General features: G+C 49.7%; 1 protein-coding gene across 1 annotated transcript in view; it reads right to left on the reverse strand.

Annotated features, from left to right (window-relative positions):
* Positions 1 to 27,027, reverse strand: part of LOC139240854 (transmembrane protein 198-like) — a 108,459-nt gene extending 81,432 nt beyond the window's left edge. Inside the window, exon 1 of the mRNA XM_070869340.1 lies at positions 26,972 to 27,027. The gene's annotated coding sequence lies outside the window, so the exon portion shown is untranslated. The remainder of the gene's footprint in view (positions 1 to 26,971) is intronic.
* Positions 27,028 to 27,416: the final 389 nt, after the last annotated feature.

Here is a 27,416-nt window from a genome sequence, read left to right on the forward strand (position 1 = left end):
CTGAATTCCAATGAGTAGAGGCCCAACCTACTCGACCTTTCCTCATAAGTCAACCCCCTCATCCCTGGAATCAACCTTCTCTGAACTGCCTCCAAAGCAAGTATATCCTTTTGTAAATATGGAACCCAAAACTGCACACAGTATTCCAGGTGTGGCCTCACCAATACCCTGTATAACTGTAGCAAGACTTCCCTGCTTTTATACTCCATCCTGGGAGCCAAGACAGGAAAATGGGGTTGAGATACAGATTAGCCACAAGCTCAATGAATGGCGGAACAGGCCCGAGGGGCTGAATGGCCTCCTCCTGTTCCTAAAGACTCCCCTTTAGTTCTTCATTTCTAATGTGGGCTCTTCCGATGGGCGAATGGGTAAAGGGGCCCCCCTGTGTAATACTAAACCATTCGCCGGGGCATTTGGGGAGAAAATCGGAGGGGGAAAGACCACTGGCAGGGGGGGGGGGGGGGTGCGGTAAAGCAAAAGCTGCAGTTCAACATGATTCCTGGAGGCGGAGCTGCAACAGCTGCAGGGCGGGATTTCCAGCGGCAGTTGCGGAGATCCCGCCCCGGCAGATAAACTGGGCTTACCACCCGCGAGAGGAAGTGGGACGCAAAGTCCAGAAGGGGAGTGCTGGGCTGCAACATCACGGCACGGACCCTTGCGATTGGACGGTCAGAAGGCCGCGACTGGCAAGTCGGCCATTTAAAAAAAAAATGCCAGCGCCGCACCTGCCCTTTAATTCGCGCCCCGCGAGCAGCCGACAGCCCGGTGCATGCCCCGCGAAGCTGGCGGGGGGGGGCAATCGCTCACGGCAGCCTCACGGGGGCGCCAACGGAATTTCGCCCTGGGGTGAAAACGGGTCACTGTGCGCGGCGATGCGGAATTGCGCAGGAACCGGTCACGACACGCGGAATTTCGCCCCCTAAATGTTCCTCCAATTTGGCACTCAGTGAAGCCGCAGGGGTCACAAGATAAATACAGACGAGGCTGATCTTAGCTTCATCAATAGAATAAAAGATGTTCTCGTTCCCCTCCCCCCATCAAAATGCCAATATTTATCCCTCAATCAACATTAAAAAAAAACAGATTATCTGGTCATTATCATATTGCTGTTTGTGGGAGCTTGCTGTGCGCAAATTGGCTGCCACGTTTCCTACATAACAGTGACTGCACTCCCAAAGTACTTCATTGGCTGTGAAGCACTGAGAGACGTCCGGTGGTCGTGAAAGGCGCTATATAAATCCAAATCTTTCTCATGAATTCCTGGAAGGCCGTTGCCAGCATTGAGCACCGTGTGTGAAGACGTTCCTCCCACTAGTTTTAAACCTTGGTTCTAATACCTTGTCATACCCTGAAGTACAATCTACTCCGGAACACTGGGAGGTGAATATGGACTTCGCTGAACGGGGGCCCTTGCCCAATGTCCTGCCTTGGGGTTCAGAGTTCAACCCGGCCTGCATGGTTAGATTTTGTTTCAGGTCTCCCAGGGGCACCAGACCTCAACCTGACCCTGGTTGGGTCTTCAATTCTTCACGGGCTCTTGTTGCACACAGAATCCATTAACCTCGCTCATTTCAGATTCATTTTGTGTCTTGTTTCTCCCCCTTTCATGGAAACATAGAAAATAGGTGCAGGAGCAGGCCATTCGGCCCTTCGAGCCTGCACCACCATTCAATATGATCATGGCTGATCATGCAACTTCAGTACCTCATTCCTGCTTTCTCTCCATACCCCCTGATCCCTTTAGCCATGAGGGCCACATCCAATTCCCTCTTGAATATATCCAACGAACTGGCCTCAACAACTTCCTGTGGTAGAAAGTTTTTAATCTCAGGCAGGTGTTGCCAGTGGCAGCCATTTTAGAATTGCAGCTGTCACCACATCTGGGAGCTGTTCCGATTCGCCTGGTGGCAACTTTATTTTAACAGTTATGAACTGAAATAAATACGTTTAAAAAAGAGAGAGATGATACTACACAGGAAATGTCATCCCGTTGCTGTATACAAACCAAAATAGCAACTTAGCCCGGTCACCTAATACGCAAAAATGTGACAGCGAAAAAAAGTTTAAAATGGGCTGGGTGACGCAATCATTTTGGCCATCCTGTTGCTGGGCTATGTTAAGCCTGGAGAGCGAGAGTGTGTTGGTAGGCCATTCAACCAGGGGGTGCATCATTGCAAATCCTGGTCCTGTCCTCACCTTGGACATTGAGGGAATCGAGGGATATGGGGATTGGGCCGGAGAGTGGAGTTAAGGTCGAACATCAGCCATGATCTTATTGAATGGCGGAGCAGGCTCAAGGGGGGCCCCGAATGGCCGACTCCCGCTCCGAATTATTTGTTTTTAAAATGGGATCCACGCGTGTACTACCCAGCAGGAATGGGAACCTTGACTGATTTCTACCCTCCCCTAGCCCAGGGGTGCTGAGGCCAACTGTAGAGTTCCTAGCTGCCCTGCACTGCGCCCCGAGATCGGAGACTGTACTGGTAATCTGGTCTCTACGGCACAGTTACATGGTACTTTTACTAAATGAGATGTCAAGGGCTCTGTCCTTTCATCTGTGGAACTTGGGTGTGAATCCAACGCAGATTGAGGAGGTCAAAGTTGTCGATAGATACTTTATCACAGTGCAGGAAACGTCATTTCAGTGTTTAACTGTTGCAAAGTCCACAGTCCATTGGAAATGTTACTGTCTCTACGCAGATAAGACATTAAGTATTAATGCTTGGGGGTCACCAGACACCAGAGGGCGCTGCAGTCGGAGGTCATCAGGCTGTACGCATGTGGCATGTGTGCTTGGTCACCTGTATATAAGCTGGGTGTCTTTGTCACACTGGCACTCTCAGGTTGGAATAAAGATGGATCAGGTTGCACCCGAGTGAGTTTACAGTAACCAGACTCTTGAGTCATTACAATTGGCGACGAGGTAATTTAAGAACCTTCGTTTGCACAATGGGCACAGTTGGAATCCTGGAGAGATTTGCGGAGGGCGAGGATTGGTCAGATTTTGTCGACCGCCTGGATCAATATTTTGTGACCAATGGCATGGAGGCAGAGGCCCACGCAGTTAAGCACAGGGCAGTTCTCCTCACCGTTTGTGGTCCGAAAATTTACAGTCTCATGAAGAACCTTCTCTCGCCTGTACGTCCGGCGGTAAAAGGGTACGAGGAATTGTGTACGTTGGTGGGTAACCATCTGAAACCACAAGAGGGGATCATCATATCACACTACCGTTTCTACACGCATGTTCGTGCTGAGGGCCAGGACGTGTCGGGATTTGTCGCCGACCTGCGACGTCTTGCTGAGCCGTGTAAGTTCGGGAACATGCTGGAAGACATGTTGCGTGATGTCTTCGTGATAGGCATCAGCCATGGTGCAATCCTCAGGAAGCTGTTAGCTGCAGAGACGCTGGATTTGAAAAAGACCATCGCGACTGCCCAGGCATGCATGATGACGGATGGTAATTTGAGGCAGATATCATCGACGAGTCGGGAGTTCCACGGCAAGTACTGTAAACAAGATGGCGTCGTTTTCGGGCAGAGCTTACTCGAAACCTGCCGCTGCTCAGAGCCCGCCAACTGGTTCGATCCAGATTTCACCCTGTTGGCATTGTGGGGGCAATCATCAGCCTCATCAGTATCGGTTTAGACAATACTCATGCAATGGATGTTCGAAAGTAGGGCATCTTCACAGGATGTGTCCACAATGGAGCAAGCCTGGTGCGGCTCACCACGTGGCTGATGAGGACCAGTTCAGTGATGGCCCGGATATACGCAACCTGAGGAGAAAGTGAATGGACTGTATTCATTCCTGCACAAGAGCCAGCCGATAGTCGTTAATGGGAAGCTGAATGGCGTGCCTGTATCAATGGACCTGGCCACGGGTGCGAGCCAGTCAATAATGAACCAAAGGACATTCGACAAGTTGTGGGACACTAAGGCTGCGAAACCGAAGCTGAGTCCAGTCAATGCCAGGTTGCGTACTTACACTAAGGAACTCATACCGGTGCTCGGCAGTGCGGCAATCAAGGTGTCCTATGACGGTGTGGTTCACGAGCTACCATTATGGATCATCCCAGGTAATGGTCCAATGCTGTTCGGCAGGAATTGGCTCGAGAAAATCAAGCTGAACTGGAATGATGTCAAGATGTTGTCCTCAGTGGATGACACTTCATGTGCTCAAGTATTGAAAAAGTTTCCTTCTTTGTTTGAACCAGGCACTGGCAATTTTACGGGAGCCAAGGTGCAGATTCACCTGGACTCCAAAGCAAGGCCTGTCTATCACAAAGCTCGGTCTGTTCCGTACATGAGGGAGAAGGTTAAAATTGAGCTTGACAGACTCCAGCGTGAAGGGATCATATCACTGGTCAAGTTTAATGAGTGGGCTAGTCCCATTGTTTCTGTGAAGAGTGATGGCACTGTCAGGATTTGTGGAGACTACAATGTTTATGATTAACCGATTTTCGAAATAGGATCAGTATCTGTTACCAAGGACTGATGACCTGTTCGCCATGCTAGCTGGTGGAAATTCGTTCACGAAACTAGATCGGACATTAGAAACATAGAAAATAGGTGCAGGAGTTGGCCATTCGGCCCTTCTAGCCTGCACTGCCATTCAATGAGTTCATGGCTGAACATGCAACTTCAGTACCCCATTCCTGCTTTCTCACCATACCCCTTAATTCCCCTAGTAGTAAGGACTTCATCTAACTCCTTTTTGAATATATTTAGTGAATTGGCCTCAACAACTTTCTGTGGTAGAGAATTCCACAGGTTCACCACTCTCTGGGTGAAGAAGTTCCTCCGCATCTCGGTCCTAAATGGCTTCCCCCTTATCCTTAGACTGTGTCCCCTGGTTCTGGACTTCCAACATTGGGAACATTCTTCCTGCATCTAACCTGTCTAACCCCGTCAGAATTTTAAACGTTTCTATGAGGTCCCCTCTCATTCTTCTGAACTCCAGTGAATACAAGCCCAGTTGATCCAGTCTTTCTTGATAGGTCAGTCCCGCCATCCCGGGAATCAGTCTGGTGAACCTTCGCTGCACTCCCTCAATAGCAAGAATGTCCTTCCTCAGGTTAGGAGACCAAAACTGTACACAATACTCCAGGTGTGGCCTCACCATTGGCCTATATGACCCAGGAGCTTGTCGACACTTCAAAGAAACTCACCTGCATCAACACCCATAAAGGACTGTTCACCTACAACATGTGTCTTTTTGGGATTCATTTGGCTGCAGCCATATTTCAGAGGTATATGGAGAGTTTACTGAAGTCCGTTCCTAGAACTGTCGTGTTTCAAGATGACATTCTGGTCACAGGTCACGACACTACTGAACATCTGAACAACCTTGAAGTCCTACAGCATCATGATAAAGTGGGACTCAGGCTGAACCGCTTGGTGTGTATTCATGGCACCTGAAGTCGAATTCCTCGGGACGAAGATTGCTGCTGATGGCATCAGGCACACTGATTCGAAAACCAAGGCCATCAAAAATGCACCCAGGCCTCAGAATGTGACGGAGCTGCGTTCGTTCCTCGGGTTACTCAACTACTTTGGTAATTTCTTACCCAGATTGAGCACTTTACTAGAGCCACTGCATGTGTTACTAAGAAAAGGCGACAACTGGGTCTGAGGTGCGTCTCAAGATAGAGCCTTTGAGAAAGCCAAGAATCTGCCATGTTCAAACAAGTTGTTTGTTCATTATGATCCGTGTAAGCATCTTGTATTGGCCTGTGATGCTTCATCATATGGGATTGGCTGCGTACTCCAACAAGCAAATGAATCGGGCAAGCTACAATCTGTTGTGTGTATGCTTCGAGAAGTCTGTCTAAAGTGGAAAGAGCTTACAGTATGGTAGAGAAAGAAGCTTTGGCCTGTGTGTATGGGGTAAAAATAATGCACCAGTCCCTGTTTGGTCTTCGTTTTGAACTAGAAACGGATCACAAGCCACTCGTTTCATTGTTTGTGGAAAACAAAAAGGTATTAATACCAATGCATTATCCCGCATTCAAAAGGTGGGCACTGACATTGTCTGCCTATGATTACCTGATCAGTCATGGATCTGGTACTGAATTGTGCCGATGTACCAAGTCGTCTGCCCTTACCCACAACTGAGATGGAGATGCCTCAACCTGCAGATCTACTGTTAGTAATGGATGCTTTTGAGAGTGAAGGAACCCCTGTCACTGCTCAACAAGTTAGGATCTGGACCAGCCATGACCCTATTTTATCGGTTATGAAACGGTGTGTACTCAGTGGTGATTGGTCTGCCATACCCATGGAGATGCGTGAGGAGACCAAACCTTACAACCGTCGCAAGGATGAGCTGTCCATTCAGTCAGACTGTTTACTGTGAGGTAATCGTGTAATCATGCCGAAGAAAGGTCGAGAAAAGTTTGTACGTGAGCTTTATAGCACTCATCCTGATATTGTCATGATGAAGTCCATTGCTAGGTCTCATGTATGGTGGCCTGGAATTGAATCGGATCTGGAATCATGCGTGAATCAGTGCAGTACATGCAGCTAAGTAAAGTACCAGCAGAATCTCCGCTAGTCTTTGGTCGTGGCCATCCAAACCCTGGTCGAGGATCCACATTGATTTTGTGGGCCCGTTCCTAGAAAAGATGTTTTTTGTCGTAGTAGATGCATGTTCTAAGTGGATAGAGTGTGTTATTATGGTCATCCAGCACGTCTACAGCTACCATTGAGAGTGTTGCTACTCATGGTTTGCCTGACATTGTTGTGAGCGACAACGGATCTTGCTTCACAAGTCTTGAGTTCCAGGAGTTCATGAAACTCAATGGCATCAGACATGAGATCAGCTCCATTCAAGCCTGCTTCTAATGGTCAAGCAGAGCGTGCTGTTCAAACGATCAAGCAAAGTATGAAACGTGTAACTCAGGGCTCACTGCAGAGATGGTTGCCATGTATATTGCTCAGTTACAGGTCAAGACCTCATACACTTACTGGGGTTCCTCCTGCTGAACGACTGATGGAGAAATCTCAAGACCAGGCTTTCTCTTGTTCATCCCGATTTGAATGATCATGTTGAAAACAGACGTCAGTCAGCAATGGTATCATGATCGTGTTGCCGTGTCACGTGACATCTCGGTCAACGATCTGGTTTATGGACTGAACTGTGGTCAAGGTCCAAAGTGGATCACCGGCACTGTTACAGCAAGGAGGGTAACAGAGTGTTTATTGTCGTGCTCAAGAATGGGCAAACATGCAGGAAACACCTTGACCAGGTTTATCTGCGGGACACGGATGAACTGGAACCGAGTGAGGAAGATGCAGTCAGTGACCAACCAACCATTGTTCACTCATCAGACGACGCTGCTGACATTACTGACTCTGAACCTTCAGTCTCTGATGTGGTCATGACCACTCCCATCAGAGCGGCTACTCAGCCCTCAGTCTCAACGGACTCAGAACACTCGCCCAGAGCCAAAGTTGAACTGAGACGATCAACTCGTGAGAGGAAAGCCCCAAACCGTCTTAATTTGTAAAAAGACCGTTGTTAAGATTTTAAAAGGGGGATGTTGTTATGTAGTAATGCTTGACACCAGACACCAGAGGGCGCCGCGGTCGGAGGTCATCAGGCTGTACGCATGTGGCATGTGTGCTTGGTCACCTGTAGATAAGCTGGGTGTCTTTGTCACGGTGGCACTCTTGGGCTGGAATAAAGATGGATCAGGTTGCACCTGAGTGAGTTTACAGGTTACACCGGAGTTGAGTCATTACAAGACGTGATCCGGGACTTAAACAGAATTTTAAAAGTGTACGAGAAACTAGCATTTAAGCTCCACAGAGTGGGAGAGAGTTATTGTTCTGCTCTAAGATGACCACTAGAACTGATGTATACATGGAACCCATTTTGAATCCACATCGAAGATATGGTGCTCCTCCCTCTATAAAAGGGAAGCTCACATTACGAAAGGAACACATTTTTCACGGGGGTTGGGGTGAGGGATCAAAATATATCCAGATGCCAGCCCAAAATAAAAAAAGGTTTCTAAAGCATACGTCTTAGGAAGCTCTATATCCGAGACGGGAAAGATAAAAACGCAAGTCCTATATCACACCGAGTTTGGGGATCGGTCATCAAACATTATGGTAGAAAGGTCACGTACACCTCATGTGAACAGAATATGCCAACATAACTCTCAACAATCAGTGGCCCAACGACAGATAACTGCAGGGCTTCAATAAAGCCAATGAAAAATGCAGGAATTACTTAGGGTTGATTTGGGGCCTAGTAAAGACTAAAGCAGTGTAAAGCCTGACTGGAAGTTCTCAATAGGTCACAGATCACATGGCTCGGGTTGGGGTGGAGTGTAGAACGTTTCGGTGTAAGGGGTGTCGCAGTTGTGTGGGGCGGACTGGTTGGGCTGGGTGCTCTTTACCTGTCCGCCATTGTTCATAGGTTTATATGTAACCTTCAGGGCTGCTGACCGAGGGCCGTGTGGCTCTTTGTCGGCCGGCGCGGACACGATGGTCCGAAATGGCCTCTTCCTGCGCTGTAGATTTCTATGTTTCCATGTTCTACCTCCATTGTTTTAAGTATATTAAAACAGGACTAGTATTTTCTGAGGTAAATTCAGACATAGATTATCTCGACCGTTACCACATGCAAGGTCCCTGTAAGGTGGATAGCAAGGCACATAAACATCTGGGATCAACCGAATAACAAGGCCATGGAGGAATAAAGTGGGACGGCCACCTTTTGACTGGTCTGAAATGCAGTGGGGGGTGGGACAGTATTAAAAAAGACTGTGCAGACGTGGGAGAAGAGTCCAATTGTGTCTGTACAATGTACGTGTGGGTATGTGAGCTCAGCGCCCTCACTCACATCGCTCGACGGGGCCAAGGCATTTTTTTTTTTTTTTTTTTTTAAAAAAAAGAGAATGCAGCTGTCAGAAAATAGTTGGCCATTTACCGTACCCTTGAAAAGGAGACGGTCAGTTTCAAAACTGGAATAAATTCAGCATTTATTGTAACGGCTTTTTAAAAAAAATCGTTCCTGGCTTCGTTTTTTTTTTTAAAAACACATTTATGTTCTGATAGTTCACAATGTGGTGTGGTACTGAGCCAGTCGGAGAAGGTCCCAAGTTTGATCCTTGGTTTGTGCAGAGTTAACTCATACAGCACTGGGCAGTGATGAGGAATTGCCAATTGGCTTTTGCGTCCCCAAGCTAGGGAAGGGAAAGGTCAGCCAGGGTCACATCTCTCAGGATGCCCCAAAGCACATTTTATACAAATGAATTACTTTCAGCTGTGGCTCAGTGGGCAGCATCCTCGCCTCGGAGTCAGAAGGTTGTGGGTTCAAGTCCCACTCCCCTGGAGCACATAAATCTCGGCTGACACTCCCAGTGCAGTGCTGAGGGAGTGCCGCACTGTCGGAGGTGCTGTATTTCGGATGAGACATTAAACCGAGGCCCCGTCTGCTCTCTCAGGTGGATGTAAAAAATCCCATGGCACTATTTCAAAGAAGAGCAGGGGAGTTATCCCCAGTGTCCTGACCAATATTTATCCCTCAATCAACATCACTAAAACAGATGATCTGGGTAATTATCACATTGCTGTTTGTGGGAGCTTGCTGTGTGCAAATTGGCTGCCGTGTTTCCCACGTTATAAGAGTGATTACACTACAAAAGTACTTCATTGGCTGTAAAGCGCTTTGAGACGTCCGATGGTCGTGAAATGCGCTATAGAAATGCAAGTCTTTCTTTCCATTTGACCATAGGGACATCACAGTCACACCCAAAGCCATCCTCACCTGATATCTACATGTCCAACATGTCTCCAGGCCTGGTCCAAGACCACCCCAACCTCTGTCGTCGAGCTACAGTACGCGGACAACACCTGCGTCTGTGCACACACAGACTGAACTCCAGGACATAGTCGACGTATTTACTGAGGTGTACGAAAACATGGGCCTTATGCTAAACATCAGTAAAGCAAAGGTCCTGTCCTCGTCACACAGCACTGCCCCCCCAGTCATCAAGATCCATGGCGCGACACTGGACCATTTCCCATACCTCGGGAACCTCCTATCAACAAGCACAGACATTGACAACGAGATCCAACACCACCTCGTGTGCCAGTGCAGCCTTCGGCCACCTAAGGAAAAGAGTGTTCGAAGACCAGGCCCTCAAATCTACCACCAAGCTCATGGTCTACAGGGTTGTAGTGATACCCGCCCTCCTGTATGGCTCAGAAACATGGACCATGTACAGTAGACACCTCAAGTCGCTGGAGAAATACCAACGATGCCTCCGCAAGATCCTGCAAATCCCCTGGCAGGACAGACGCACCAACGTTAGTGTCCTCGACCAGGCCAACATCCCCAGCATTGAAGCACTGACCACACTTGATCAGCTTCGCTGGGCAGGCCACATTGTTCACATGCCAGACACGAGACTCCCAAAGCAAGCGCTCTACTCGGAACTCCTTCACGGCAAACGAGCCAAAGGTGGGCAGCGGAAATGTTACAAGGACACCCTCAAAGCCTCCCTGATAAAGTACAACACCCCCACCGACACCCGGGAGTCCCTGGCCAAAGACCGCCCTAAGTGGAGGAAGTGCATTTGGGAGGGCGCTGAGCACCTCGAGTCTCGTCGCTGAGAGCATGCAGAAATCAAGTGCAGGCAGCGGAAGGAGCGTGCGGCAAACCTGTCCCACCCACCCCTTCCCTCAACTACTGTCTGTCCCACCTGTGACAGAGACTGTGGCTCTCGTATTGGACTGTTCAGTCACCTAAGGACTCATTTTAAAAATGGATGCAAGTCTTCCTCGATTCCGAGGGACTGCCTATGATGATGACGTGCTTTCAACAGAGGCCCTTGGATAAAAATCTTGGCTGATTTTCACCTTCAAGCATGATGAGGCCTCCTGCTTCCCAGGCTTCGGCGAGCCCAGAATAGGGACTAAATTTGTGGCCTTCCTTGCATTTATATAGCACCTTTTACGACCACCAGACGTCTCAAAGCGCTTTACAGCCAATGAAGTACTTTTGAAGTGTAGTCACTGTTGGAATGTAGGAAACAGCAGGCAATTTGCACACAGCAAGCTCCCACAAACAGCAATGTGATAATGACCAGATAATCTGTTTTTGTTACGTTGATTGAGGGATAAATATTGGCCTTGGAGACCTGCTCTTCTTCGAAATAGGGCAGTGGGATCTTTTACATCCATGAGAGCAGATGGGGTCTCGGTTTAACGTCTCATCTGAAAGACGGCACCTCAGATAGTGAGGCGTTCCCTCAGCACTGGACTAGAGTATCAGCCTGGATTTGTGTGCTCCAGTCTCTGGAGTGGGACTCGAACCCACAACCTTCTGACTCCAAGGCTTGCTGCCCACTGAGCCACAGCGACACTGTGGGTCGATGGGTCAATAGCATATCACACGGTGTATTAACCATCGAGCTATCCTCGGCGCACCCCTCTATTAATCAACGTTCATACTATTGTAGTCTCCAGCTTCAGGAAATGAGATGGAAGCGTGCGTTTCCAGCGATTACCGAGCCAGCACCATTCACCAAACTGCTCCAGTGTGGACACACATCTCAGCTCATATACAGCTCCGCAGCATGAAATGAGTTATTAAAGGCTTATTCCAAGACAAGTTACTGAATATTCTTTGTACTTACTCAAACCAAGGCATTAAACATTTACTAACGCTCGCCCTTAATGAGCTTTGCAAACAGGGCTAGCACCATAGTACACCCCTCACCCCAGCACAGGGCAGTGACTGCTGTATGGGCACTGCAAAGCGGTCACGGTACTCAACCGAGCACCTGTATCAACAACAACCCGCATTCATACAGCGCCTTTAACATCGTAAAACATCCCAAGGAGCGTCATCGAACAACACTCTGCACTTGGACAGAAAGGGACAACATCGGACACTATCGGGCTTCACCGAAAGCAAAATACTGCAAATGCTGGAAGTCAGAAATAAAAGCAGAAAATACCAGAAACACTCAGCAGGTCAGAGAGCCTCTGCGGAGGGAGGGAAGTAGGATCATTGTTTGAGCGATTCCAAATCATGAGGAATCCGGACAGGGTCAACAGAGAGAACCAGAGGACACAGATGACGACGGGTCATCGACCTGAAACGTTAACTGTGTTTCTCTCTCCACAGATGCTGCCTGACCCGCTGAGTGTTTCCAGCATTTTCTGTTTTGATTTCACCTTCCAGCATCCGCAGCGTTTTGCTTTTGGACACAGATTGAAGGTGATTGGCAGAAGAACCAAAGGAGAGATGAGGAAAAGCCTTTTTACAGCGAGTGGTTATGATCTGGGATGCACTGCCTGAGAGGATGCAGGAGACAGACTCAACCACAGCTTTCAAACGGGACCAGACCCACATCCCCAGCATCGAAGCACTGACCACACTCGACCAGCTCCGCTGGGCAGGCCACATTGTCCGCATGCCTGACACCGAACTCCCAAAGCAAGCGCTCTACTCGGAACTCCTTCACGGCAAACGAGCCAAAGGTGGGCAGAGGAAACGTTTCAAGGACACCCTCAAAGCCTCCCTGATAAAGTGCAACACTCCCACTGACACCTGGGAGTCCCTGGCCATAGACCAGTCCGCCCTAAGTGGAGGAAGTGCATCCGGGAGGGCGCTGAGCACCTCGAGTCTCATCGCCGAGAGCATGCAGAAATCAAGCACAGGCAGCGGAAAGTGCGTGCGGCAAACCTGTCCCACCCTCCCTTTCCCTCAACCACTGTCTGTCCCACCTGTGACAGGGACTGTGGTTCTCGTATTGGACTGTACAGCCATCTAAGGACTCATTCTAAGAGTGGAAGCAAGTCTTCCTCGATTCCGAGGGACTGCCTATGATGATGATGATGATGGGATAAGTATCTGAAGGAACAAAATTTTGCTGGGCTATGGGGACAGGGCAGAGGGGGTGGGACTTGCTGAGAGCCGGCACGGGCTCGACGGGCCGAATGGCCATCTTCCGTGCTGTAACCGTTCTATGATTCCATGACCTTTCGTCAGAAGATGTTGCAGATGAACAGCTCATACAAGTATTATAAAGCTTATACAAGGAGGAACGAGGGGGAAAGAGGGAGGCAGGGAAAGAATTTGTTTCTAAACGGAGAGGCCTGTGATTAGGTGGAGGACGGGAAGATGATTAAATAATAAAAGTGCTGATGGTGCAAGACAAAAGGGAGGTGAGAATGGGAGAAATCAGATAAACAATAGCTATCTCCGAGACCCAGAGGAGGTGTGAATGGTTACAGCACAATAGCGTCATTTTCATAGAAACATAGAAAGTAGGTGCAGGAGCAGGCCATTCGGCCCTTCGAGCTGCACCACCATTCAATATGATCATAGCTGATCATTCCCTCAGTACCCCATTCCTGCTTTCTCTCCATACTCCCTGATCCCTTTAGCCGTAAGAGCCACATCTAACTCCCTTTTACATCTTTAATAATTGATTCCAACATTTTCCGACTACCGATGTCAGGCTAACCGGTCTATAATTCCCTGTTTTCTTCTGAAAAGATCCAACGAACTGGCCTCAACAACTTTCTGTGGTGGAGAATTCCACAGGTTCACAATTCTCCGAGTAAAAATGTTTCTCCTCATCTCGGTCCTATATGGCTTACCCCTTATCCTTAGACTGTGGCCCCTAGTTCTGGACTTCCCCATCGGGAACATTCTTCCTGCATCTAACCTGTCCAATCCTGTCAGAATGTTATATGTTTCTATGAGATCCCCTCTCATTCTTCTTAATTCCAGTGAATATAAGCCTAGTTGATCTAGTCTTTCTTCATATGTCATCCCGGGAATCAGTCTGGTGAACCTTCGCTGCACTCCCTCAATAGTAAGAATGTCCTTCCTCAGATTAGGAGACCAAAACTGCACACAATACTCCAGGCCCTGTACAACTGCAGTAAGACCTCCCTGCTCCTATACTCAATTCCTTTCGCTATGAAGGCCAACATGTCACTTGCCTTCTTCACCGCCTGCTGTACCTGCATGCCAACTTTCAATGACTGATATACCATGACACCCAGGTCTCGTTGCACCTCCCCTTTTCCTAATCTGTCACCATTCAGATAAATATTCTGCCTTCCTGTTTTTGCAACCAAAGTGGATAACATCACAGTTATCTACATTATACTGCATCTGCCATGCATTTGCCCACTCACCTAACTTGTCCAAGTCACCCTGCAGCCTTTTAGCATCCTCCTCACAGCTCACACTGCCACCCAGCTTAGTGTCATCTGCAAACTTGGAGATATTACATTCAATCCCTTTGTCTAAATCATTAATGTATATTATAAATAGCTGGGGTCCCAGCACTGAACCTTGCGGTACCCCACTAGTCACTGAAAAGGACCAGTTTATTCCTACTCTTTGCTTCCTGTCTGCCAACCAGTTCTCTATCCACGTCAGTACATTCCCCCCCAATACCAGTGCTTTAATATTGCACACTAATCTCTTGTGTGGGACCTTGTCAAAAGCCTTTTGAAAGTCCAAATACACCACATCCACTGGTTCTCCCTAGCCTACTCTACCAGTTACATCGTCAAAAAATTCCAGAAGATTCGTCAAGCATAATTTCCCTTTCATAAATCCATGCTGACTTGGACTGATCCTGTCACTGCTTTCCAAATGTGCTGCTATTACATCTTTAATAATTGATTCCAACATTTTCCCCCACCACCGATGTCAGGCTAACCGGTCTATAATTACCTGTTTTCTCTCTCCTTCCTTTTTTAAAAAACGGGGTTACATTAGCTACCCTCCAATCCATAGGAACTGATCCAGAGTCAATAGATTGTTGGAAAATAACCACCAATGCATCCACTATTTCTAGGGCCACTTCCTTAAGTACTCTGGGATGCAGACTATCAGGCCCTGGGGATTTATCGGCCTTCAATCCCATCAATTTCCCCAACACAATTTCCTGCCTAATAAGGATTTCCTTCAGTTCCTCCTTTTCGCTAGACCCTCGGTCCCCTAGTATTTCCGGAAAATTATTTGTGCCTTCCTTCGTGAAGACAGAACCTTAATTTCCCTTGTTAGCCACGGTTGAGCCACCTTCCCAGTTTTATTTTTACTCCAGACAGGGATGTACAATTGTTGAAGTTCATCCAGGTGATCTTTAAATGTTTGCCATTGCCGATCCACCGTCAACCCTTTAGGTATCATTCGCCAGTCTATCCTAGCCAATTCACGTCTCATACCATCGAAGTTACCTTTCCTCAAGTTTAGGCAGTCCCTCGGAATCGAGGAAGACTCCAAGAATGAGTTCAGGTGACTGAACAGTCCAATACGGGAATTACAGCACAGTAGAGGAGGGAAAACCTGGCAAAGTGGAGTTGGCTCCAGTGGCCTGGGAGTGCGGTGGAAGAAAAAGGCAGGTAGATCCGGAGGGTGCAGACTACCCTGCTGGATCCCTGTCTCAAGCACCTACCCACTACCTCCCTCATCCCCAGAAGCACTGCTGCACCCAACCACACTCACCATCTCAGCTCACACAAGCAGCCACAAGAGTGTCAGCTGTGGCTCAGTGGGCAGCACACTCACCTCTGGGTGAGAAGGTTGTGGTTTCAAGTCCCACTCCAGGGACTTGAGCACATAAATCCAGCCTGACACTCCCAGTGGAGTGCTGAGCGAGTGCTGCACTGTCGGAGGTGCTGTCGATCAGATGAGCCATTAAACCAAGGCCCCGTCCGCTCTCAGGCGGACGTAAAAGATCCCACTATTTCGAAGAAGAACAGGGACGTTATCCCCCGACGTCCTGGCCAATATTTATCCCTCAAATCAACATCACTAAAACAGATGATCTGATCATTACATTGCTGTTTGTGGGAGCTTGCTGCGCGCAAATTAGCGAACATGTTTCCTACTTTGCAACAGTGACGACACTCCAAAAGTATTTTATTCGCTGTAACGTGCTTTAGGACATTTGGTTTTCTTTCTACTGGGGGAAATCGACAGATTTTGGACTCAAGGGGAAAATCGAGGGATATGGGATCGGGCGGGAAAGCGGAGCGGAAGTCGAAGATCAGCCATGGTCTTATTGAATGGCGGAGCGGGCTCGAGGGGCCGAATGGCCGACTCCTGCTCCTATTTCTGATGTTCTTATGACACTCACTTGATCCCAGCCTGGCGACTGTGATCACCCGGAGGAGGGGAGAAATCGGCAGAGTGGGAAAAGAATGGCAAAAAAAAAAAATAAAATAATAGGATTCTTTTCCGAAACATTGTAGCTTCCTTCGGTCAGAGGCTCAGGAATTAGGACTTTTTCGTCGCAGCTTTGAAAATATGCACGAAATTCACTGAACAGAAAGCGTTGTGTGTGTCTGTGTTGCTGATTACAGAGCAGAAGTTAAGAAGTTAAGAACGACAAAACCACAGACCATTTTGTCTCTCGAAGTTTCTCGGTAGAAAGCTTCATGCCAGATTTTTGTTTTAATGTCCTGGCACGTAATTGTTTCCATAGTGGTTGGAAGGGTCTCTCCTGGTGCTCAGAAATCACACAGAACACAACTGTGTAACCTGAAGGGACTTGGGTTAGAGAGGGAACAATCCACTGTCTGAAATCAATTAAAAAGCACGAGCATATACTTAACTTCCTCCCCACCCCCCATCCCCGACCCAGTCTTAGACATTCACACATGTTCAAATTGAAATACTTGGTCCAGTAAAACTGGGTCATTGCTGAAAATAAGGCAATGAAGCAATGTCGCAGCACAAATAAATTAGTCGTTGACAGAAAAGCAACTCCCAAACACGACAACTACAACTTGCATTAATATAGCGCCTTTGACGTAGTAAAACATGCCAAGGCGCCTCGCAGGAACATTGACAAAATTTGACACTGAGCCACATAAGGAGATACTCGGGCAGTTGATCAAAAGCTCGGTCAAAGAGGTAGGTTTATAAAAACGACAGACTTGCATTTATATAGCGCCTTTCACGACCACCGGACGTCTCAAAGCGCTTTGCAGCCAATGAAGTACTTTTGGAGTGTCGTCACTGTTGTAATGTGGGAAACGCAGCAGTCAATTTGTGCACAGCAAGCTCCCACACACAGCAATGTGATAATGACACAGATAATCTGTTTTAAATGATGTTGATTGAGGGATAAATATTGGCCCCAGGACACCGGGGAGAACTCCCCTGCTCTTCTTCGAAATAATGCCATGGGATCTTTTACATCCAACTTAGAGAGCAGACGGAGCCTGGGTTTAACATCTCACCAAAAGACAGCACCTCTGACAGTGCAGTACTCCCTCAGTACTGCACTGGAGTGTCAGCCTAGATTGATGTGCTCAAGTCTCTGGAGTGGCACTATGAACCCACAACCTTTTGACTCAAGAGGCGAAAGCGCATCTTAAAAGGAGGAGAGAGAGGTAGAGAGGCGGAGAGGTTTAGGAAGGGAGCTCCAGAGCTTGGGGCCCAGGCAACAGAAGGCACGGCCACCGATGGTGGAGCGATTATAATCAGGGGTGCTCAAGAGGGCAGAATTGGAGGAGCGCAGAGATCTCGGAAGGACTGTGGGGCTGGAGGAGATTACAGAGATAGGGAGGGGCGAGGCCATGGAGGGATTTGAAAATAAGGATGAGAACTTTAAAATCGAGGCGTTGCTTTACTGGGAGCCAATGTAGGTCAGCGAGCACAGGGGGTGATGGATGAGCGGGACATGGGCAGCCGAGTTTTGGATGAGTTGAAGTTTACGTAGGGTAGAATGTGGGAGGCCAGCCAGGAGTGCGTTGGAATAGTCAAGTCTCGAGGTCTCGAGGTAACAAAGGCATGGATGAGGGTTTCCGCAGCGGATGAGCTGAAGCAGGGGTGGAGACGGGCGATGTTACGGAGGTGGAAATAGGCGGCCTTAGTGATGGAGCGGATACGTGGTCGGAAGCTCATCTCGGGGGCAAATACGACACTAAGGTTGCGAAGGGTGTGGGTCAGCCTCAGACAGTTACCGGGGAGGGGGGGGGAGGGGAGAGATGAGTCGGTGGCTGGGGAACGGAGTTCGTGGTGGGAATGGCTTCGGTCTTCCCAATATTTAATTGGAAGATTCTGGTCTGGGCTGACTTCGCTCGATCAGCCACAGTTTCCTGCTCCCAATTGCTGGCCAGCGACTCGCAGTTGGGACGTGCAAATCTGTTGCAGTCGAGTGAACTGTGACATTCCCCCAAAGCCCAACACTGGCTGCCTGGGCTCACCCATGAAGAATGCACCCCCCCGGGAGGAGATACTGCAGGGGTGGCCGCTGCCTACAGAACTGGAGCCCAGTGTCAGTCAGTGCCTTCAGGAGAATCAGAGAATCACAGAAGTTTACAGCACGGAAGGAGGCCATTTCGGCCCATCGTGTCCACACCGGCCGACACAGAGCTATCCGGCCTAATCCCACTTTCCAGCTTTTGGTCCATAGCCCTGCAGGTTACAGCACTTTAAGTGCACAGCCAAGTACTTTTTAAATGTGGTGAGGGTTTCTGCCTCTACCACCCTTTCAGGTAGTGAGTTCCAGACCCCCCCACAACTCTCTGGGTGAAAACATTTCCCCTCAAATCCCCTCTAAACCTCCTACCAGTTACTTTAAATCTATGCCCCCTGGTTGTTGACCCCTCTGCTAAGGGAAATAGGCCCTTTCTGGACACTATCTCGGCCCCTCATCATTTTATACACCTCAATCAGGTCTTCCCTCAGCCTCTTCTGTTCGAAAGAAAACAAACCCAATCTTTCCTCAGAGCTAATTCTCCAACCCCGGCAACATCCTCATAAATCTCCTCTGTACCCCCTCCAGTGCAATCACGTCCTTCCTGTAATGTGGTGACCAGAACTGCACGCAGTACTCCAGCTGTGGCCTAACTAGTGTTTTATGCAGTTCAAGCATAACCCACCCTGCTCTTGTATTCTATGCCTCGGCTAATAAAGACAAATATTCCTTCGGAAGATGGGCACAAACAGAAAGGGGGCAGGCTGCGCATGTTAAACTTGCTCACACAAGTGCCGGGTAACGAGCTACAGACCGTTTGAACACATTTGCAGTATTTTAAGAATCATTGCTCCCACCCCTCCTTAGTGTAAATATCACAAAATCAATGACACGGAAATCAGAGCCAGCTACAACTGGTGAACAACAAAGTGACCGCAAGGCAGTAATGGAATCCCGATGTACAGGGGACTGTTGTACAGGCCTCAGCTCCTATCTCGCACTTTGCTTTCATTAAAACCTCTCCAGCAGATTAGAGATGTGCTTTTCCTACGCTTGTTCGTTCTGTTTTTAAAAAAAAAACAAGAACTTTTATTTCAATGCCAAGTGCTTTTAATGTGACCTTTTAATGCTAATGGTCAAAATATATGAAGATTGCTTTTGATGTTTCAAAGGCTGACACATTTTGAACCCACCACCTGGCATTCTGTGCCAAAACACACCCGTTTTACCTTCAGACACATTTATTGTCCCAGTTCTGGTGCGCTCCCTGGTCCTTGCTGCGTTAACTGCTCTCAGCAGTAGGGGGCGCTGCTCTTGGCCTCAGTGCCGCTCCGCTCAGCAAAAGAATAATAGAGAAGATTAGCCAGGGTTCCTGCTCCCAATTGTAATCTATGCACCTGTGAGGATGCTCATAGGTTTGTTAGCTGTTGACGAGGTGGACGGGACTGGCTCTGCAAGGGCCGGGCATGGAGTTCATCCTCTCGGCTTACGCCGATGACGTGCTCCTCACGGTAGAGGATCCCGCTGACCTGCGGAGGATGCGCGAGTGCCAGGAGATTTACTCGGCCGCATCCTCCGCCAGGATCAACTGGGAGAAATGTTCCGGACTCCTGGTGGGTCAGTGGCAGGTGGACTCCCCGCCAGGAGGAGCTCAGGCCTTTTGCCTGGAGCATGACCCATCTCCTCTATCTGGGCGTCTACCTTAGCCCCGACGAGGAAGCCTGGCCGGCGAACTGGCAAGAGCTGGAGACCAAGGTCGCCGCTCGCCTAGGGCGCTGGACAGGACTGCTGAGTGCTGTCCTACAGGGGTCGAGCGCTAGTCATAAACCAGCTGGTGGCCGCCATGTTGTGGTACCGGCTGGTCACTTTGACCCCTCCTCCTGCATTTGTTGCCAGGATACAGAAGAAGCTGGTGGACTTCTTCTGGAACAACAGGAAGCACTGGGTCTCTGCCGCGGTCTTGAGTCTACCGCTTAGGGAGGGCGGTCAGTCGTTGGTGTGCATCAGCGCCCAGCTAGCGACTTTCCGTCTTCAGACCCTGCAGAGATACCTTTACGTCGAGCCCCCTCCTAGGTGGCGTGCGCTGGCGACGTATTTCTTCCGCCAGCAGCACGGCCTCAACTACGACACGCAACTCCTGTTTGTGAGCCTGGGGGGGGCGTCAGGACCGCCGTCCAGGGGCTGCCTGTCTTTTACAAGGAACTCACCAGGGTCTGGAACAAAGTCTCCACCAAGCGCAGCTCTCCACCGGCTGGAGTGGCGGCTGTCCTGCAGGAGCCGCTGCTCGGGAATCCGTGCCTCCACGACTGAGGTTTTAGGTGGCAGGCGGACGAGAGGGCTGTGGCTGGTGAGGTGACCAGGGTCAGGGACCTGCTCGATGGTGGAGGAGCGGGCTGGATGGCGCCAGACACGCTGGCGCGGTGCCTAAATTCGGCCGACGTCCGCCTCGCGGCCGATGCCATCGAGTCGCTAAAAACAGCTCTGGGCCCTGGCTCCGTAAGATGTATCGAGGAGACTCAAGCACGTGGGGCGATCCCGTCCGAACTGACCCCCGTCCGGACGGAATTCCTCATCGGCGCCAAACCCCGGAACCTCCCCCGGGAGCCGGCGCCTCACAACTTGAGCCGCCTCGGGGAAATCCCCTCCGTGCCTTTCAGTTCCGCGCGGAGGGGTCTCCTGTACGAGCTGCTCCTGCACACTCTCCACTTTGCCATCCTCGCCTGCCGTCCGGACACGCCATGGCGCACCATCTTGCCGTCCGGAGGAGGCGGGGGTTCCCGATGGAGGGCACTCTACGCGGGAGTCCTCCCACTATTCATCGGGGACTTGGCCTGGAGGGTGGTGCACGGAGCAGTCCCGTGCAATAAATTTTTAAGTCGGTTCACGGGCTCCCAGGCCGCCTGCAATTTCTACGGTCTGGAAGAGTCCGTGTTCCACGTTTTTAATGGAGTGTGCGAGGTTGCAGCCCCAGTTTCATTATTTAAAGGGGCTGCTCCTCAATTTCTGGCTGCACTTCAGTCCCACACTCCTGATCTTTGGGCACCCTGTGCGGAGGGGAGCGGGTAGGTCTGAGGGCCTCCTCGTAGGACTGCTCCTGGGCCTGGCCAAGGGTGCCATCAGCCGGTCCAGGCAGCGGGCGGTCGTTCAGCCCAACTGCCTGCCTCTCTTCCGCGGTTACATCCGAGCCAGGGTGTCCCTGGAGATGGAGCATGCGGTGTCCACCGGTACGCTCGCGACCTTCCGCGAGAGGTGGGCGCCGGAGTGACTGGAGTGCATCATCACCCCCGGCAACCAAATTTTAATTTGATTTTATATGTTTTAAAGTTTAATTTGTTTTAATTGCCGGATTTTAGTGTCCCCCTCCCCTTTTATAGGGGGCACTTGTAAAATATATGATTTTAAAGCCCAAAAAAAACACAAAAAAAACCCCCCCAAAAAAAAGGGCATTTGAAAAGTGTCTGGAGTGTCCCCCAGATCAGGGGTCACTTAATCTAATGTTTATTTGTCTCATCTAAAAAGGAGTTGTTAGCTGTCGACGAGGTTGACGGGACTGGCTCTGCAAAGGCCGGGCGTGGAGGTCGTCCTCTCGGCTTACGCCAATGACGTGCTCCTCACGGTAGAGGATCCCGCTGACCTGCGGAGGATGCGCGAGTGCCAGGAGATTTACTCGGCCACATCCTCTGCCAGGATCAACTGGGAGAAATGTTCCGGACTCCTGGTGGGTCAGTGGCGGGTGGACTCCCTGCCGGAGGAGCTCAGGCCTTTTGCCTGGAGCACGACCCATCTCCTCTATCTGGGAGTCTACCTTAGCCCCGACGAGGAAGCCTGGCCGGCGAACTGGCAAGAGCTGGAGGCCAAGGTCGTCGCTCGCCTAGGGCGCTGGACAGGACTGCTCCGAGTCGAGCGCTAGTCATAAACCAGCTGGTGGCCGGTATGCTGTAGTACCGGCTGATCACTTTGACCCCTCCCCCTGCGTTTGTCGCCAAGATACAGAAGAAGCTGGTGGACTTCTTCTGGAACAGGAAGCACTGGGTCTCTGCCGCGGTCTTGAGTCTCCCGCTTAGGGAGTCAGCGCCCAGCTCGCGACTTTCCGTCTTCAGACCCTGCAGAGATACTTCTACGTCGAGCCTCCTCCTAGGTGGCGTGCGCTGGCGACGTATTTCTTCCGCCAGCAGCACAGCCTCAACTACGACACGCAGCTCCTGTTTGTGAGCTCGGGGGGTGTCAGGACCACCGTCCAGGAGCTGCCGGTCTTTTACAAGGAACTCACCAGGGTCTGGAACAAAGTTTCCACCAAGCGCAGCTCTCCACCGGCTGGAGTGGCGGCTGTCCTGCAGAAGCCGCTGCTCGGGAATCCGTACCTCCACAACCGAGGTTTTAGGTGGCAGTCGGACGAGAGGGCTGTGGCTGGTGAGGTGACCAGGGTCAGGGACCTGCTCGATGGCAGAGGAGCGGGCTGGATGGTGCCAGACACGCTGGCGCGGCGCCTAAATTCGGCCGACGTCCGCCGCGCGGCCGATGCCATCGAGTCGCTAAAAACAGCTCTGGGCCCCGACTCCGTTAGGTGTGTCGAGGAGGCTCAAGCACGTGGGGAGATCCCGTCCAAACTGACCCCCGTCCGGACGGAATTCCTCATTGGCGCCAAGCCCCGAAACCTCCCTCGGGAGCCAGCGCCTCAACTTGAGCCGCCTCGGGGAAATCCCCTCCGTGCCTTTCAGTTCTACGCGGAGGGGTTTCCTGTATGGGCTGCTCCTGCACACTTCTCAACCTTGCCATCCTCGTCTGCCGTCAGGACACACCATGGCGCACCATCTTGCCGTCCGGAGGAGGCGGGGGTCCCCGATGGAGTGCACTCTACGCGGGAGTCCTCCCACTATTTATCGGGGACTTTTTAAAGTCGGTTCACGGGCTCCCAGGCCGCCTGCAATTGCTGTGGTCTGGAAGAGTCCGTGTTCCATGTTTATGTTCAGTGTGTGAGGTTGCAGCCCCTGTTCCATTATTTAAAGAGGCTGCTCCTCAAATTCTGGTTGCACTTCAGTCCCACACTCCTGATCTTTGGGCACCTTGTGCGGAGGGGAGCGGGTAGGTCCAGGGGGTCGTTCAGCCCAACTGTCTGCCTCTCTTCCGCGGTTACATCCGGGCCAGGGTGTCCCTGGAGATGGAGCACGCGGTGTCCACCGGTACGCTCGCAGCCTTCCGCGAGAGGTGGGCACCGGAGGAACTGGAGTGCATCATCACCCCCGGCAACCAAATTTTAATTTGAATTTATATGTTTTAAAGTTTAGTTTGTTTTATTGCCGGTTTTAGTGTCCCCCTCCCCTTTTATAGGGGGCACTTGTACATATTTATTATTTTAGAGCCAAAAAAACCCCACAAAAAAAGGAAAAAAAAAAAAAAGGGCTTTGATAAGTGTTGGAGTGTCCCTCAGATTGGGGGGGCACTTGATTTAACTGTTTATTTTGTCTTCCAATCAAAATAGTTGTAGAGCTGTTGAGTTTGGAGTGGCTCAGCCAGTCACTTGATGTTCACAACACTCAATAAAACCCCAGCCAGTTGGGTTCAGGGGATCCACGATGAGGCAGGTGGTCATGAGCCTGGTGGATGAACTGGTAATGTGATTGTTAAACCTTTGCTATGAAGAACAATAGTTGGTTTATTAGCAGTGTGTTGCTGTGAATTCTTAAGCAAAGAACCCATGCAGCAAATACATTACACTGAATTATCACAGAATCATAGAAATTTACAGCACAGAAGGAGGCCATTCAGCCCATCGTGTCCACGCCGGCCGACAAAGAGCTATCCAGCCTAATCCCACTTTCCAGCTCTTGGTCCGTAGCCCTGTAGGTTACAGCACTTCAAGTACTTTTTAAATGTCGTGAGGGTTTCTGCCTCTACTACCCTTTCAGGCAGTGAGTTCCAGACCCCCACCACCCTCTGGGTGAAAAAAAGTTCTCAACGACCTCTAATCCTGCTACCAATTACTTTAAATCTATGCCTCCTGGTTATTGACCTGTGATGGAAAGCACATTGGCTCAGGTCAGGGGTCAGGATCGGTTGTGATCTCCTCCTTGCTGAATAGCCTCCATGAAGGACGGCTACTTGGGTGAGATACCGAGGAGTCCCTGGTACACTCGGATCTGTAACCTCCCCCCAGCCACTAGTCAGCACCTTCGGGGAAGAAGGGGAGACAAGGGTAGGACACAGGGGAAAAATTCAAAATGCTTCAACTTGAGCATCTAGAACCAAAAAAATAGTAGGTGGCTACTTAAAGTCAGACTACAGTCAACAACAGCTTGCATTTATATAGCATCTTTAACGTCAGAAACCATCCCAAGGTGCTTCACAGCACCGTCATTAGACTAAATGTGTGCAAAATTGTGTCAGCTGTGGCTCAGTGGGTAGCACCCTTGCCTAGGAGTCAGAAGGTTGTGGGTTCAAGTCCCACTCCAGGGACTTGAGCACAAAAATCTAGGCTGACACTCCCAGTGCAGTGCTGAGGGAGTGCTGCACTGTCGGAGGTGCTGTCTTTTGGAGGAGACGTTAAACTGAGGTCCCCGTCTGCTCTCAGGTGGATGTAAAAGATCCCATGGCACTATTTCGAAGAGCAGGGGAGTTCTCCCCAGTGTCCTGGCCAAAATTAATCCCTCAACCAACATCACTGAAACAGATTACCCAGTCATTATCACATTGCTGTTTGTGAGAGCTTGCTGTGTGCAAATTGGCTGCTGTGTTTTCCACATTACAACAGTGACTACATTTCAAAAAGTACTTCATTGGCTGTGAAGCGCTTTGAGACATCCGGTGGTCGTGAAAGGCGCTATAGAAATGCAAGTATTTTTTTTTTTTAAATTTGACACCGAGCCACATAAGGAGATATTAGGGCAAATGACCAAAAGCTTGGTCAAAGAGGTAGGTTTTATGGAGCGTCTTAAAAAGGAGAGAGAGAGAGAGAGAGAGAGTAGAAGGGTTGTAGAGTCCACAACAAGCTTGTTCACAGCACAGTGATCGAAAATGCTCACTAACTGCATGGACTGCTTCTAAACTGGCCAGCTTGTATAATTGCAGTGAAAACGTCCCACGGATCTGGTTCCCTGTTAAACTAATCAGCAGCTACATGATCACAATACACTTAGCGGCTTGCCAGACTAACTGAGCATCATGCCCAAGCCTGGGTGTGCACCTTTGTCTAATAACAGTATCTGACCTACCAGTAGCTTTAAAATAAAAAAGTTCCAGTTAACGTCTTTTTGTCTTCAACCTATTGAGCTTTTCAAAACCTGGTTTGAGCAACAAGTGCAGATATCAGAGCAAGAGATACTGTGCCCAACAGTGCGGGGGGAGCAGAGTGAACAAGCTCGGTAATGCTGAATAATCACAGGCTCCATGACTGTACGTCTGTTAATGTTGGTTCAGTTCCCCAACAGTGCCCACGAACCGCTGACTGACTGAACAAAAATCTCCTCAGAAAACGGACACAAGTGGACAAGACTAATTGGAACTCGGGACATTCTGCAAGTTTTACTTTTCAATGGAGTCCTTGACAGCGAGACGTTTTAACGTAGACACGTTTTGTTTTGTTGCCTGGAATCAGTTGTTGAATTTTCCTGAACGCACCACCAACATCGCCAACACCATCACCGCTGCCAACACCAACATCACCATCTCCAACAGCACCACCACCATCACCGCTAACAGCACCATCATTGTCATCACCACCAACACCAACACTGCCGCCATGGCAATTACTGTGCTGCAATTTCGGGTGGCGATGGTGGAGGGCATAAAAGATCCCACGGCCACTATTTCGAAGAAGAGCAGGGGACTTCTCCCCGGTGTCCTGGGGCCAATATTTATTTCTCAATCAACATCACTAAACCAGATTATCTGGGTCATTATCACATCGCTGGTTGTGGGAGCTTGCTGTGTATAAATCGGCTGCCGCATTTCCTACATTACAACAGTGACTGCACTCCAAAAGGTACTTGATTGGCTGTAAAGGGCTTTGGGGCATCCGGTGGTCGTGAAAGGCGCTATAGAAATGCAAGTCTTTCTTCCTAAAAAAAAACGATTGCGAGGAGGCAGTTAGATGCTCGGATATTGGCTTTTACAGAAGGATGACCTCGATGGGGTGAATGGACCCCATCAGTCGGAATTAACCCTGTCGCTAATCTACTGAAGCGACAGCAACAGGAGATGTGAGAACCCCCTGCGTTGCCTAGAACACGGACAGTGAAACACATGAATGCAATTCAACAGTTAGAGCTATCTTATTTTAAAAAGATTACCAAAATATCCCTCTTCAAAACAACCCGCGCGCACATTCCCTTGTGTCGGCCGAGGCTAAATGCCAGATACGGTGATACTTCATGGGGCAGGGGATCCCGAATCACTTTCTGTTCCCACGGGTAAGAATGACCCAGTCTCTCACAAGTAACAAAGTCACTGCACTAGAACACAAATGTGAAACACCTTTTGCTGTGGCTTTCCTACCAGCCGCATCGACTTATTGTGCAGTAGGATCCATAATAGAAACTACCCTTCCAGAGCCTCCTCCCTACTCCCTCCCAATAACAGGGCTTGCCTCCTTCCTGGGTGCCCTGGGCAATGTACTAAGTAAACAGAGGAAAGCCCAGAACTCCAGGATTTCAGGGCTGTCCAGGAAACAGCAAGCCCTTGCTGGAGAGACTCAAGGTTTCACCTGTCACCCCTGCCCCTCTGCAAAACTGCCAAACAAAAGCCAAGTCTTCAAGCAAATGGACAACACATGGTACTCACCCTCTTAACACTCGTGAGCTGAAGCCATTCCCTCTGGAGTGGTGCACAAATATATCTCAAAGTGCCAGCGTCTGCAGAGAAAGAACAAAAACAAGCCCCAAACTCTTCTTCGGCTTCTTGTGAGCCAGGCACCAGAATCTGTGGGCTTCTGCAAAACTAGTCCACACACACACACACACAGGGAACAGGCTTTGAGACAGACAGACAGACAGACAGACACACACAGGGACAGGCTTTCAGAGACACACACACACAGGGACAGGCTTTCAGAGAGAGAGAGACAGACACACACACAGTTAAGTAAACCGCTCACTGTCTTGTCTGGGAATCCCTTACTTTGGGTCTGGCAATCAACCCAATTAACTATTTCCTCTCTCACTAAATGTCAGTCCCTCTCTAACTAGCCCGTCTCTCTCAGCTGCAACGTCTACACTCACCAACTATT

The sequence above is a fragment of the Pristiophorus japonicus genome, chromosome X (genome assembly GCF_044704955.1).
Source record: "Pristiophorus japonicus isolate sPriJap1 chromosome X, sPriJap1.hap1, whole genome shotgun sequence".
Classification (NCBI taxonomy): Eukaryota; Metazoa; Chordata; class Chondrichthyes; family Pristiophoridae; genus Pristiophorus; species Pristiophorus japonicus.